Source organism: Mus musculus, chromosome 13, assembly GCF_000001635.26.
Source record: "Mus musculus strain C57BL/6J chromosome 13, GRCm38.p6 C57BL/6J".
NCBI classification, from domain to species: domain Eukaryota; kingdom Metazoa; phylum Chordata; class Mammalia; order Rodentia; family Muridae; genus Mus; species Mus musculus.
The window spans coordinates 35,651,189-35,666,221 of NC_000079.6; the positions used below are offsets into that span (position 1 = coordinate 35,651,189).

At 41.4% G+C, this 15,033-nt stretch overlaps 1 protein-coding gene and 1 pseudogene across 2 annotated transcripts in view; both read left to right on the forward strand.

Moving 5' to 3' along the window:
- Positions 1–8,629: 8,629 nt before the first annotated feature.
- Cdyl (chromodomain protein, Y chromosome-like) overlaps positions 8,630–15,033 on the forward strand; it is a 214,247-nt gene continuing 207,843 nt past the window's right edge. Inside the window, exon 1 of one of the 2 annotated variants that reach the window (XR_382045.4) lies at positions 8,630–8,805. The gene's annotated coding sequence lies outside the window, so the exon portion shown is untranslated. The remainder of the gene's footprint in view (positions 8,806–15,033) is intronic. The other variant, NM_009881.3, reaches the window with a different exon arrangement.
- On the forward strand, positions 10,947–11,088 carry Gm22126 (annotated as a pseudogene).

Sequence of the window (15,033 nt, forward strand, 5' to 3'; positions counted from 1 at the left end):
GGATATGGTAGAGCAGTTAATAAAATTCAAACCAGCGTTCTTAGAGCAAAAGTTGCAGACCGGTAGGAGAAAGAAATATGTGTAAAACATTAAGGAGCACCTCCCGACTCACAAGGGCAAGTTCAAAATGAATACAACACAGCTCTTTACTGCCAAGTACAAACACCCAGTGCACTTATGCATACCTGCAATCCTAGCCCTCAATTGGCCAAGGCAAGAGGATTGCTTGAACCTGGGAATTTGAGGTCAGTATAGGCAACACTGTATCTCTCTCTCAAAAAAAAAAAAAGTTATTTACAATCAGCAACAGAATAAGTCCCACAAAGGATGTATAAGGCCTTCAGGGAGAAAGTTAAACAACATGCAAAATCCATGAAAATATTAAATAAAACCTAAATGAGTGAGGATATCTCAGTGGTGTAGTGCTTGCTTGCCTAGTATGCATAAAGCCCTAGATTTAGACCCTAGTACCACAAAAAAGGACCTAAATACACAGAAAAAGCATCATTCCACTGTATATAGAAGGCAGGCTATGTTAAAGACATCAAATTCTACACAAATTATTCTCCAAATTCAATATAATTCTAATAAAAATCTTAATAAGGCATTTTTTTCAAGCCTTAAAGTAATCCTAGAATGTATATAAAGTTGATGCAAAGGGGCTTAAGCAAATAAAAGTATTTTGGCAGATGTGCTAGAAGCAATTAGGATTGTGTGTTTAAAAACACAATGGGTGAGAAGCAGACCCATGGACCACAAAGGGGATTGTGAAAATAAGACACGCTCAAATGGACTTGGGACTGTAGAATGGGAGATATTCATGCATAAAATGAACATTGATTTCTGTCTTACACACTCATAAAAGCCAAGTCTCACTGGTGTTATCCTAGCTACTGCGGCGATAGAGGCAGGAGGATCACTGAGTCAAGGAGCTCAAGGCCACTCTGAGCAACATGACAAAATTCCATCTGATATATAAATAAATTTAGCTCTGATGGATCGGGAACTAATAATAAAGTCAGGACTTTAAAAATATCCTAATGACCCAAAAAGCTGAAGGGGTTTGCAGTCCCATAGAAGGAACAACAATATGAACTAACCAGTACCCCCAGAGCTCCCAGGGACTAAACCACCAAAGAGTACACATGGTGGGACTCATGGCTCCAGCTGCATATGTAGCAGAGGATGGCCATGTCGGTCATCAATGGGAGGAGAGGCCCTTGGTCCTGTGAAGGCTCTGTGCCCCAGTGTAAGGGAACGCCAAGGCCAGGAAATGGGAGTGGGTGGGTTGGTGAGCAGGGGTAAGGGGAGGGAGTAGGGGGTTTTCAGTGGGGAAACAAGAAAAGGGGATAACATTTGAAATGTAAATAAAGAAAATATCTAATAAAACTATCCTAATGATGTATAGGTAGGACAATATCTATCTTTAAAACCAAGCAAGAAAAATATGAACTACAAAAAAATTATTAAAGCTGAGTAATATTCAGGCTTTTGCAAGGTTAGGAAAAAATAAATAAAAGAGTAAGCCTGAGCCCGTGAAGATATGCGTGACATACATAACAAAGACTCCTCACCTGAAAGGCTGGAGGATCCCATAGAGAAAGAAAGAGAACTGAGAAAATACCTAAAGGGTCTCCTGAAAAGGAAGCTCTGAGAACTAAAGTATTCAAGACATATATCAGCTCATCATTACCTATGCAACACAAGTTAATATCATACTGAAATAGCTTTTTCAAAAGCAAAAACTCAACAAAGCCATGCACTGGCAAGGACAGTGAGCCACAGACACTCTCATGCATTGCTGCCAGGAGTGCAGATTGGCCCAAGCACCCGGAGAAAGAAATTGGCATTGCTTCATGTGGCAAATACTGGAAACTGGTTTGCTCAACGTTCATTCCAACCTCCTTCTAGTAGGCCTCCCTAGATTTCAAAGGCAGAAAACTCAGAAAGTTTTTCCAAGACACCAGTAGCACTCCATTGTAATTAGGGTTTCACCCATCTAAGGTCCCCAGTGAGACCTGAGCCGAGTGAAGTGGAGAGCCACGCAGGGCTCAGGGTATTCATTTCATGAGCAAGGATTGTAACAGTGGCTTCCCAGTTTGAGAAGGTGGTTTCAGAGCGCAGGCTTGGTTCCGGAGCCAGCAGGTCTAACCATGGCTTCCTGATTTAGCTAACGTGGCTCCCTAATTCTACCTAAAGGCCTGTGGCTTTGGATCCAGAACTGAATTGGCAGCATTCTGGTTCAAAGCACAGCTTCCTCTCAGAAGAGAAAGTGGTGGCTTCCATGGTGGCCCTGTCCTCTGATGTGGCTTTCAGAATTATTCCTACAAGTTCTATCTGGAGTCTATTTCTTCAACCCTTCTAACCATTCTGTAAATGATCAACAACCCATAAAAAAAAATCCCTTTCTGCTTTAATGAACATATCCTCTGTAGCTTCATCTTTAATCAATACACCTAGCAAGGTTGAGCTTACACATCTTCTACAGCCCAGCAATCACAATCCTAGGTATATAGTCTAAAAAAACTCCTCATATATAAGCCAAACACTACACACAAAGATATTTATTGAAGCATTGCTCTTAATTAAACATAACAATCCTTGGGCAAGTGAGATGAATCAGAGTTAAGGGCACTTGCTGCCAAACCTGACAGGCAGAGTTTAATCCCAAGAATCCACTTGATGAGAGAAGCAAACTCAGTCCTACATGTGCTCTGGACACACATGATCTCTGTCACACGAGCCCATGTCCTGTGTCACGTGAGCACAACAAGCACATACAGACCCACATTAAATAAGTAAATTTCATCTTTAGGAGTTTTTAAAACTAGAAACAGCCCAATGTCTACTGAGAATAGAATGGATAAATAACTCACGTTCTAATCAGGAGAATACTACACAAATAGGAAACAAGTGAGCCGGATCTTCATCTCTCATTGAGTAGATTACGAAGTGGCTGTTCAATGGAAAACTCACAACAGAACATGTACTGTATTGGCCTAGCATATGCAAGACCCTCACTTGCTCTCCAGCATCTTGGAAGCGAGGGCAGAATGATGGTAAGAGCCAGAAAGACCAGGACATCGTTAGGACATAGTGTCTTCTAAACATGACAGGGACACTGCATCCGTAAAAATCCTAGGATATGGTTGCCTAAAACAAGAACTTCATAATGTCAATACCAGTAAACATGCCAATGTAGATGGAGAAATTTCATAAGGTGTTAGCCCTATATGAAGAAACTATAGACAATCCATGACTATTGAGAGAGAAATAATCAATTTTCTCTAGGTCCCAAACTGTCAGCCCTAAATACATGCACATAAGAAAAACACTAAATAGACTCAGTAGGTCATACACACGTGCACGTACACACACAGAGTAAGAGAAGGGTGGAGGGAGGGGAGAAAGAGAATGAAGAAGAGAGTGAGGACGAAGGAATGAAGAGAGGGAGGGAGGGAGGGAGGGAGGGAGGGAGGGAGGGAGGGAGGGAGGAAGAGAGGATTCCCAGGGTACTGGCAATGTATGAGTCCAAAGTAGGGGTTTGGAACACTACTCACTGTTACACACTTCTATTCACTGTATATAATTAGCTTCATTATCTAAATGTTAGAGAAAGTAAAAAATAAAAAGGCAAGAAAAAGGCAGGTGTTAGCACATCCAACAATGTAAATCCGATCCTCAAAGCATACCAGCACAAAATGAAACAACAGCAGTGTAATGTCATTGTTGGATTATTATTTAAAATGACAAAAACTTAGAAATAATGCCAACAGCTGTAAGTTGGGAACAAAAAACACATTCAGCATATTGATGCAGGATTCCACTGTGAAATGTATGGAAGAATTCTTTCTATGGCTATGACAGCTCCAATTTATGTTCTGTAAATATAAACATACCTTTATAATTTATATTATCTATTATATTATCTATCATATATCATATGTTATCTATTATAATATATCATACATCATATATATCATACATTTATGTATTATATTGTGGGTCTGGGAAGATTATACCTCAGTAGTAGAGTATGTATTAAACATGCAAGAAAACCTGGGTTTTGATCCCTAACACAGGAGAAGAAACAGAGAGGGGTAGGGAGGCAGACAAAGTTATGAGAAGAGCCTTTTGTATTAAAGAAACCATGGAATGTTATTGGCATTGTATAATGTAGAATGTCAGCACCCTACAGGCAGACAAAGAGGACCCCGGGATCAAGATGTTGTCTAACTCTTGGTTGAGTTCAGAGACCCTGCCCCAGTGAATAAGGTTGAAAACAAATGAAAAGGACTCCCAATATGCCCTCAGGCCTTCACATACAGGGGCACACACACGCATCCATAAACATGTACACACATACATACACACATCACAGACATATGACAAGAAAAGGCTATTAAATAAACTAATAATAGACACCAGAGCGATGACTCACAAGTTAGGAGCACTTACTATTCTCCCAGAGGACCCAAGTTCAGTTCCTAGCACCTATATCAAGTAGCCTGCAACTCCAGCTCTAGGGGATATGAAGCCTTCTGGCCTCCACGAGTAACCACATAGGTGTGGCATACACTCACATAGACACATTCACATACACATAAATAAGAGTAAATCTATAATAAAAAAAGAACTGAAAAATATTTATAGAAAACAAAATATAAAGATAGGGACTGAACATGAGTTTCTCTAATTATATAGTTTTAACTCTTGAATTGGGCAATTATTCTTACATATCCAAATCATAGTCTAATCCTTAAGAAAAACGAGGCAAACCCTAGAATTGAAAATGAGCTAAAGCAAACTAGTAATTTTGGAGACAGCCCCACAGAAGAAAAAAAAAGTCTTCACCAGATTTTGTGGCCAACATTTTGGCAGACCATCTTTGGGGGCAGCATCCTGCAGAGAAGGCTTAGATTTCATTCAACCGTTCTATTGCTAAAGAAAATACTGGGATGTTGTTTTGAGACTATGCATATCATAGGATGGTATAACTAAATACAACACAACTATTATAAACTCAAATAACCATACAAAAAGAGATGTAGGAGCAGAATCAAAGAGGTTGAATTCTTAAAAAATGGTTATTAAATTGGAAGCTTAGAGAAACCAATGTAATAGTCTATTGGTAAATTTGGAAACATCAGGAGAAGTGTCTAATCTTTTGAGGGGCAGAGAGGAAAGCCACTGATCTTGGGCTGGAAGATCCTGAACAGCTCTCCTTAGCGTCTCACACAGCTGGCACTACAGTCTCATGCCACTGATCTGAGTTAGATTCCAAAACCAATGGTTAAACAAATAGCTCAGTGTGATGGTGTGCATTTGTAACCCTAGAGCTGGGAGGCAGAGGCAGGTGGATCGCTAGGACTCTCTAGCCATCCAGTCTAGCCCATTAGATGAGTTCCAGGCCAATAAGAGAAACTGCCTCAAAAAAGAAACGTGGAAAATGTGGGTAGTGTTTGAGAAATGAAATGTTCTGGCCTCCATAAACACAGAGAGAGAGAGAGAGAGAGAGAGAGAGAGAGAGAGAGAGAGAGAGAGAGAGAGGCACGTGTGCTGCCATGCACACAAATGAATAGATAGGAATGAATGAATGAATGAATAATAAATATTTCCTCACTCTTTCACTAATGATGACATACCGTGTGGCAGAAACTGAGGGTACATCAGACAGTCCAGTGACTAGCTTGAGATGTACCCACTGGACCCCTACAAGCTGTCCTTCTGCACCATGGCATGTGCACACACACCTGAACATATATAACCTATACACAAAGGTGATTATAAATACTTTCAGTGTAATGATTGTGATTGAGCATATTTTTACCCAGAAGACCACAATGACTTGCTAAAATAAAGCTGACTTTCTCAACTTCTGAATCTAAAAATTGCCATTAAGAGGAAGAGAATGGAGCCAGGACTATCACTCGGTGAGAGAGTACTGTGTTGGTTAATCTTGATGAAGCATGTCTCTGGAGCACTTTTTTGATCGCTAATTAATGTGAGAGGTCCCAGACCACTGTGGGCAGTACCATCCCTACTAGTCTTAGGCTATAAAAGAAAGCTAGTTGGACAGAAGCCATAGCAAGAGCAAGCCAATAAGCAGGAGTCCTCTGTGGTTTCTGCTCCAAGCCCTTGCTTTATATTCCTACCCAAACTTCCTTTGGTGACAGAGTATGACCTAAGAGTTGCAAGATAAAATGAACCCTTTGCTTCCCAAGTTGGTTCTAGTCAGCATTATATCAAGCAACAGAAAGCAAACTACTGCAAGCGCTTACCTGGCATGCAGATGACCCTGGGTTAAACCTCAAGAACTGAGAGAGAGGGGAAGGGGAGCAAGTGTTTACCCTGTATTTAAAAGGAAGTGCTAGCTGATAATATAGAAAAAAATGGTAAAATTGAAAAAAAAACTCACCACTTTTTGTTTTCTCTTGAAATATTGATCCAAGCAAGACTAGACAGTGGATGCTAAAAGCAATAAATCAGATAGATGATAGGGCATAACTGGGAGAGGGACAGATCCTCAATGTTAGGCACACCGTTGAGATGAGGAGACGCTCTGGTGTTCTGTCACAAAGCAGTGGCTGTGCTCACTAATGATGTGACATACACTTCAAATTAATCAAGAGAAAATTTGTCTTTCCTTACCACAGAAACACACATTGAAAGAGATGGGCATGCTTGCTTCAATCCGTCCACCATGTGCACAAGTATGGAAACACCACGCTATGTCCTTTGAGTACAATAGAAGCATTGTGGATTAAAAACAAAAGTTTAGCAAAATAGCATTTAAAACAAAATGTTGGTGGTAAACTAGATGTTCACATCCAGGTGGCTACAGATCGATCCACAGATGACTCCCTGGTCCCAAAGGGGAAGTGTGACCTCTCCATGCTGAGGCCTGACTGTTGTCACCTTAAGCAGGTAAGCCAGGCAGTATGTGCCTCCCTTGTAGCAGGATCTGAAATGACACTGTCATCCATTGATGCCTTCCTCAGACAAGGTGACATTCTATCTAGGCATGTCCCAGATATAAGAAACACCAAAGAGCAAGCCAGCCAAAAAACAAACAAACAAACAAACAAACAAACAAAAAAACAGATAGATACAGAATGAGACTCATTCTTAAGAAACAAGCCAACAGTCTACTCAGGAAGAAAGTACTTGGGAAACGGTCACCTACTCAAAGAGGATGCTCTTAATCAGATCTGTTTACTGACATGAGAAACAAGATGTTTGTGGAAGAGAGAGGAGACTTAGACTAGACAATTTATAGCTGAGACAGGCATGACACTAGGACTGTGTCACTTGACAGTGTGTTAAAGCACTTAGAGATAAAACTATTTTCTGGCTTGTGATTTTGTTTTGTTTTAAAGACAAGATCTCACTGTATAGCCCAGGCTAGCTCCAGACTCACAATTATGCTCCCTAAACTTCTCAAGTGTTGACATACGAATCAACTATGCCTAGCTCTAGAAAGGTTTCTAGAAAATGATATGTAACTTTTTTTTTCAAAATCAGGCAACTCTGTGTATATATGTATTTTTTGGCCTTCAGTATCCTTAGATTTAATTCTGTAGATTCAAGTGGTGAGGAGTCAAAAGAAGAAAAAACAGTTTTTGAGGAATCTATACTGAATACTCACTCACCGTCGCTTGCTATTATTCTCTGATTAATACAGTCTAACGGTGATTCATACAGCATTTGTAGTATGTTTGATATCATCGGCATTCCAGAGAATATTTAAAATACACAGAAGGCTGTGTCTAGATTATGTGTGAATACTATATAATCTTACTCAAGAAATTTGAGCAACAATAGATTGTCATCTTAGAGGGCCCTGCAGCCAAACTCTCAGATTCTGAGAAACAATTGAATACATATATTTACATGAGAAGTTGGCACAACAAAATATTATAAGTATTAAATTTATAGGAGCCAACTACCTGCTGCAAATAGACACCTCAGTGTCGCATACGTGTTTTAAATCTCATCTGCTCAAAATAAAAAGCAAGACAATTCCCTAGACATGCCTTCTGTACCTCCAGCTCTCTTGTCTCTTCCTATGTAGCATCCCCAGGGAACGCTATACATTTAAGCATGAGTGCCAGGGTTAGGGTCTCTCAACACCCATCATCTTACTAATCCTGAATTCTGAGATACTATCTGTAAACACAGGTCCCTTGCCAGATGTGGAAATCAGTGCTGTTTGTTTATCTGGTATGTGTGGTGTGTGTGTGTGTGTGTGTGTGTGTGTGTGTGTGTGTGTGTGTGTGTGTGTGTGTGTGGTACATGTGGAGGTCAGGAGACAACCCTGTTTCTGTTCTCTCCTTCCATCTTTTCAAGTTCCAGGGATCCAACTAGAGTCATCAGGACTGTGTGCAAGCTCTTCACCCTTGAGCAACCTCAGTGTCTGGATCACTACTTTTTATGTGACATTTCCCAGATGAAATCAGCCCACGGCCATGCTTGTCCCCCATAAACTTGGTTCTGATTTGTTGTCGTGCCCTGGGCTTCTGGAAGAATCTTACAAGAAGCCATATGACTCAGAACTGCTGTTTTTACTTGCTACTCAAGTGTGGCTGTGTTAACATTACATCACAAAGGGGACCTTTTATGAGGCAGTCTCTGCCTGTGAGGAGAAAGCCAGGGCAGAGGCTGTTTCCAGGCATGATGGAGGCGATCTTGCTTTGAGGTGGTTTAGCATCCCACTTGTTCCTTGAGGACATCTGTTCCTACCTAAGAGCACTCACCTGAGATGCTCAAAGGTCCAGAAGAAACACTTCTCGGGTGACAAAGCAGGTAAAGAGTGGAAAAAGGATATGAAGGCAAGGGATACCCTTCAGAGCTCCTACAACGCTTCAATCCAAAGCCCTGTTCCCACACGGTCTAGTTAAGGAGTAGCCATGTTTTGGAACAAGGGCTTCTGTAATTATAAAAGTGGGTGGATCTAGGCATTGATGGTACACTCACCCACATGAGTGTGTGTTTTTGGAGGTTAGATGATTAGAGGTTGGTGTGGGAATGTCTTCTCTTCCTCTTCTCTTCTCTTCTCTTCTCTTCTCTTCTCTTCTCTTCTCTTCTCTTCTCTTCTTCTCTCCTCTCCTCTCCTTTCCCCTCCCCTCCCCTCCTCTCCTCCTCCTCTCTTCCTCCTCTCCTCCTCCTCCTCCACCTCCCCCTCTCCTCTCCTCTCCTCTCCTCTCCTCTCCTCTCCTCTCCTCTCCTCTCCTCTCTTCTCTTCTCTTCTCTTCTCTTCTCTTCTCTCTCTGAGATTACATCTCAAATTGAGCCTGAAGCTTACAGTTTCAAATGGATTGGCCAGACAGCATGGCCCAGTCCTGGGTGCTGGGGGTTACAGACAGCATCGAACTTTTGCATGGGTGCTAGGAATGTGAAATTGGATGCTCATGCTTCAACATCAAACACTTTACCTGCTGAGACATCTTCTCACCCCAAAAGAGTTATTGAAGTATGAGGGCTGAATATAACTCAATGGTCTAGCACTTATTTTGCACTCAGGAGACCCTAGGTTTGATATCCAGGGTTGGAGAGGGAAGAGGAAGAATACAGTGGTAAAATTGGTTGGAGACAGACCATAGAAGGCATTGAACTCCAAAACAAAGTCAGGAGATATTCATCTCAGGCCAACGGGGAGCTGCCAAAAGGTTTGTGGAAGGAATGGACTGGCTAAAACAACCCTTAAGAGACTAAAATTTTGATTATCATGTTCTGGATAGAGACCAGAATTAGGAGGCAAAATCTTGACACCAATATCTAGGTACCTGGATTCTTGGAATGGTGAAGGAGGAGACAGACCAAGAGTAAAGAGTAATGACAAAAAGAAGGAAATGTTGTAATGAAACTTATCGCTTTGCATGCTGATTTAATTGACAAAATGCCAGATATGCTGGCACACACATTTAGCTTAGTTCCAGGAATTGAGAGGAAGAAGCAGTCAGAACTCTGTGAGTTCAAATCTAACCTGATCGCTATAGCGAGTTTCAGACTAGCCAAGGATTCATAGTGGTGGGAACCTCTCTTCCAAAAGGGGTGGGGAAGCGGGAGCGGGGGATGGAGAGACAGTTCAGCAGTTAGGCACACTTGTTGCTCTGCAAAGAACTCAAGCTTGTTTCCCAGCACGCACATAGTGGTTCACAACCATCTGTAACTCCAGTTCTAGATATTTGATACCCTCTTCCAACCTGCACGGGTACCAGGCACACGCACAGGGTACACATACAGGCAGGCAAAACATGGATACAGAAAAATTTGAAAGGAAAAAGAGAGACTAAAAAAAAAAAAAGGAGACACAAAAATTGACTCAAAGGGAAAAAATTAATTTAGTGATTAGTGAAGCATAGGGATTAAAACAAAGGGAAAAGTCCCAAACATGATACCCAGATTTTAGAATGGATGACAATAACGAATGTGCCATCAGAAATTAGGAGGCAGATTGTGTGTGGAGGAAAGATGAGACAGTTGGGGACAGTGGAGCTGAAGTAGCAGTGGGACACAATACTTGCCACATATAGGTAGATGGTGACGTGAAACTACATGCACAGTCTAATCAACCATCCAATCATCGGCAAATTTATCCAATCAGCTGCTTGGTATCTCCAGGAAAACGCCTCAAAGCTGCTTCAGATGCTAGATATCCAGAATTTAGCTCCTCATCTTCCCTTCCAAGCTGGTCCCCTTCTGGAGTCCCTGACACAGTAGATGATACCCTCATTTAAGACCCTAAGAGCCAACTTGAACACTGGCCATTAGGACTGTCATTTCTTTTTTCTAAATTAGTATTTGTATTGAGAATTTCATATTGTACTTTGATCATATACATCTCCTACCCGACTCCTCTCCCAGCTCCTCCCAGATCCACCAGCATCTCACCACCTCTTTTTTTCTCTTTGTTATTACATGTAAACATACAAATGCAGCCTGCTATACTTTCCTGGCAGGGGACATACCATGATCACAAGGGTGGTTTTCCCAGGGCGAGGCTTTGTGCTGACCCCTGCGATTTCCCCAAATGCGGGAAACTGCATAATTTGTGGTAGTGGGGGACTGCATTCCTGCTCTCCCCTGAAGGAAAAAACTATGCAGCCTGCTGAGTCCATTCAGCATTGGTAGTATGCAGATCTTTTCCGATAACTACTTGGTTCCGGGTAATCAATTAGGAAGCTCATCCCCAGAAAGAACTGATTCTCCCTCTCTCAGCATCATGACTACCTGTACCCAAAAACTCGTCTGTTTTCCAAATCTCTCTGCCTTTGGTTCATGTCCATGTCACGCTAGCGTCATGTCTTCTGAACTGTCCCCAAACTGTTGTTACTACCCTCTAATCTTGTTCATACAAGGCAGTCACGTGATCTTTTCACAAGGCAAAGCTTATCTACTTCCCTGATAGGAAAAGGTTTAAGAACTATTACATTGATAGTAAGATAAAGATGGAGTCCCACCCGTGACATGGCCTTCGTCCTTTCTATGTGGCTCTCTGACTCTACCTTACACTGTTAAAATCTGGGGTTTTCCGAACTCTGGCTTTTATTCATCTACCAGAATATTCTCCATGCATCCTGATACCTGCAACCTCTGACACTGGCACCTCTACTAAGCTTCTAGTTTCCCTCCCAGCATGGCATCAGTAATCCCTTCCATGGGGAGCATCACTAGCTACCTTACGTTATTTGATCTCTTCCACAACTCCCCCATCACCATTAGAAAAGAGGAAATGAGACCCTGAGACTCAAATACCTTACCTAAGATAAAACAGTAAGGAGGCAATGAAGCCATTAATTTGGTGTCAAAGACTGTTAAATGTTTTATTGTATCATCATATAACCCTGACCATCCAAATCCATTACCCGGGCATTGGGGACCTTCAACAAATGGGTTTCAGGCAAGCCACATGGCTCAGCAGGTAAAAGTGATTGCCACCAAGCATGATGACCGAAGGTTAATCCTGGGACTCACACGGTGGAAGAAGAGAACACACACACATGGCATAAATACCCATTCACTTACTAAATGAGATTAAAATGTTCAAATCAAACTTTGGCTGAGGAGATGGCTCAGAGTAAAGAGTTTGCCACACAAGGGTAAGGTAGGGACCCAAGTTTGTATCCCCAGATCCCACGTAAAACCAGGCATAGTAGCATCTGTTATTCCAGTACATGCTACACACACACACACACACACACACACACACACACACACACACATATATGCTGAGGCTTGAAATGCTTTCCAATAGTAGTGACCCTACTGGATACAAGACATGATCTAACTATGGGAGCTCATTCATTTTTAACTTTTCTTTTCATAAAGGTTATTTTTATGTACATGAGTGTTCTTGCCTGCATGTACATTCATGAGCATGTGCATGCAGTACCCTCAGAGGCCCATGAGGGTGTTAAGTGGCCTGGAACTGGAGCTACAAATGGCTGTGAGCCACCAGGTAGATGCTGAGAACCTAAACTGACTCTTCTGCTAGAGCAGCCAGCTCTTAACCACTGAGCCATCTCTTCAGCCCCAATCCTTAACATTGCTTATTCATTAGTAAATTAACCTTATGCTTTGCCTTTAAGTACTGCTTTAGGTATGTTACACAAATGAGGGCATCAGATCTCATTACAGATGGTTGTGAGCCATCATGTGGTTGCTGGGATTTGAACTCAAGACCTTCAGAAGAGCAGTTGGTGCTCTTAACTGCTGAGCCATCTCTCCAACCCTACACCAATTCTAATATGTAGTATTTTTAGTTCTGAGAATGAGACTGGACATTATTTAATAATGTTCTATCCATCTTCTAGATAACTAGGATTTTTTAGGCATCTTTTTAAAAGTGTTAATTACATGATATCATTATAATTTAAAAACACTGTCAGATAGGACTGCAACTTTGGACTTTATTGAAGTTTCCTTTATGGCCTACTGTAAACATTGGGCAAGAATTCCATTTTATGTTTATTTCAGTTATGTATATATTTTGTTGTGTGTTCAGCTAATATCCATGATATTTTTATTTCTAGAAGATCTATAATTCTTAGAGATGCTCACTAAGCTGCTTCCAATTATAATAGCTAATTTATATATTTTCTTATTTATTTGACATAGCATAAGATTGTATTGTTTGGTTCATGAATGTCTATAATGATTTTATTATTTCACTCTTCTATCTTTTTTTTTTTTACACATTTCTTGTTTGGTTTTGTCTTGCTCTGTTTTAAGACAAAGTCTCTCTATGTAGTCCTGTCTGTCCTCTGAAACTCTGTACTCTTGAACTCCCAGAGCTTTCCCTGCCTCTGCCTTCCTCTGCCTCCCTCTGCCTGACTTTGCCTGACTCTGTATGGTGAATGTGCTGTTTTTACACATTCATACCAGCTGTTTTTAAACATTTTAAGCTATGAAATATACTATTTTATTTCATAACTTCATCACATGCAAATAGTTACAGGAGACAGGAATGAAAAGAAAGAAGAAATGACTAGAGGGAGGAAGTAGAAAGGATTTTTGCCTAGACATCCTCCCCAAAACCACACCCAGGATTTACTTCCTCCAACCATACCCACCTTTTACACTTGCACTACCTCCTAATTGTATACTCAGACCAGGGTCTTTACAGTCTAAGCATCTCTTAAAACACATGTGCTTTGTTAATCTCCTCAGCATCTCTGAACCAGATCAAATTGACTTTCAAAATTAACCATTACAACCCATGAACGGAAACTTCTAACTGTGGCTGAGGGTGTAGCTCAGTTGGTGAAGTCCTTGCCTGGCATACACAAAATCACCAGCACCGTATAGACCTGACCAGGTGCTACATGTCTGTAGTCTCAGAACTTGGATTGTAGAAGCAAGACGATCAGAGGTGCAAAGCCAGCCTGGGCAACATAACAATTTGGAGGCCAGCATGGAATACATGAGACTATGCCTTAAAAATAAATAAAAATTATCAGGGGCTGAAGAGATGGCTGAGCAGTTAAAAATATTTGACGCTCTTTCAGAGGAACTGAATTGTGCTCCCAGCAAATGTAATGAATTGCTCATAAACTGCTTGTAACTTTAGGTCCAAAGAGTATGATGTCCTCTTCTTGCTTCTTCTGGCACTAGCATGTACACACACACACACACACACACATACCACACCACACCACATAGGAATAAAAACATGGTTAAAAAGCTTTCAAGTTACACTACTTAAATATATGCTACAAAAGAAAATTAAGGCAAATGTTATAAAATGAGAAAGAGAAAAAGTCATTTTCATTGACACAAGAACCTCAATGACCTTGACCAACATCAGCCCGTGTGCTTCTCTCCCTAAGATCACAGAATCCTTACATACTGAAGAGTCTCATTCCTTCTTCCCCTCCATGGTACCTTAGCCTCTATCTGAAGGAAGTGGGTACTAACTGAATAGATCCCTTGAAGACCTTTGGCCCCACCCTGTCCTGTAGCAGATGAGGAAATGCCATAAAGAGGAAGTCTGTGACTTCATAGAGGTCACACGCCTAGTGACTGTCAGAAGGTAGAAGAGACTCAGCTCCCAGGGCCAGCAAAAAGGTCAGTGGATGAAGGTTCTTGCAACTACGCATAATGACTATGCAGGTCCAGGTTTGGTGCCTGGGACCTGTATAGTGGAAAGAGAAGACAGACTCCCTGCTCTCTCCTCAGACTCTCCTCCAAGGGAAACAAAAGTTTGCCCCTCACATGGACCACTCACCTGAAGAGTGTGGTGAGGGAGTCTGAGAAGTGGAGAACCACTGCATGCAGGGAAACGCAGATGCAGATGCAGACGCTCTTTTCTGAAAATCTTTCCACAAAGATCATTCTTTGTGTATACTTCTCGGAAACAGTTTTGGACTTGAATTAGACATCTAAAGCTGGGCTTCCCTATAGTTTGGATAGAAGACATGCCAGTGTTAAACTGGCCAAGGAGGGTGGTAGAGGCCCAGGAAGACAGGAGAGTAAAAGCAAAACCCAAAAACATCAGATTAAGTAAAGCAAACCTTGAGGCCACCAATTTGT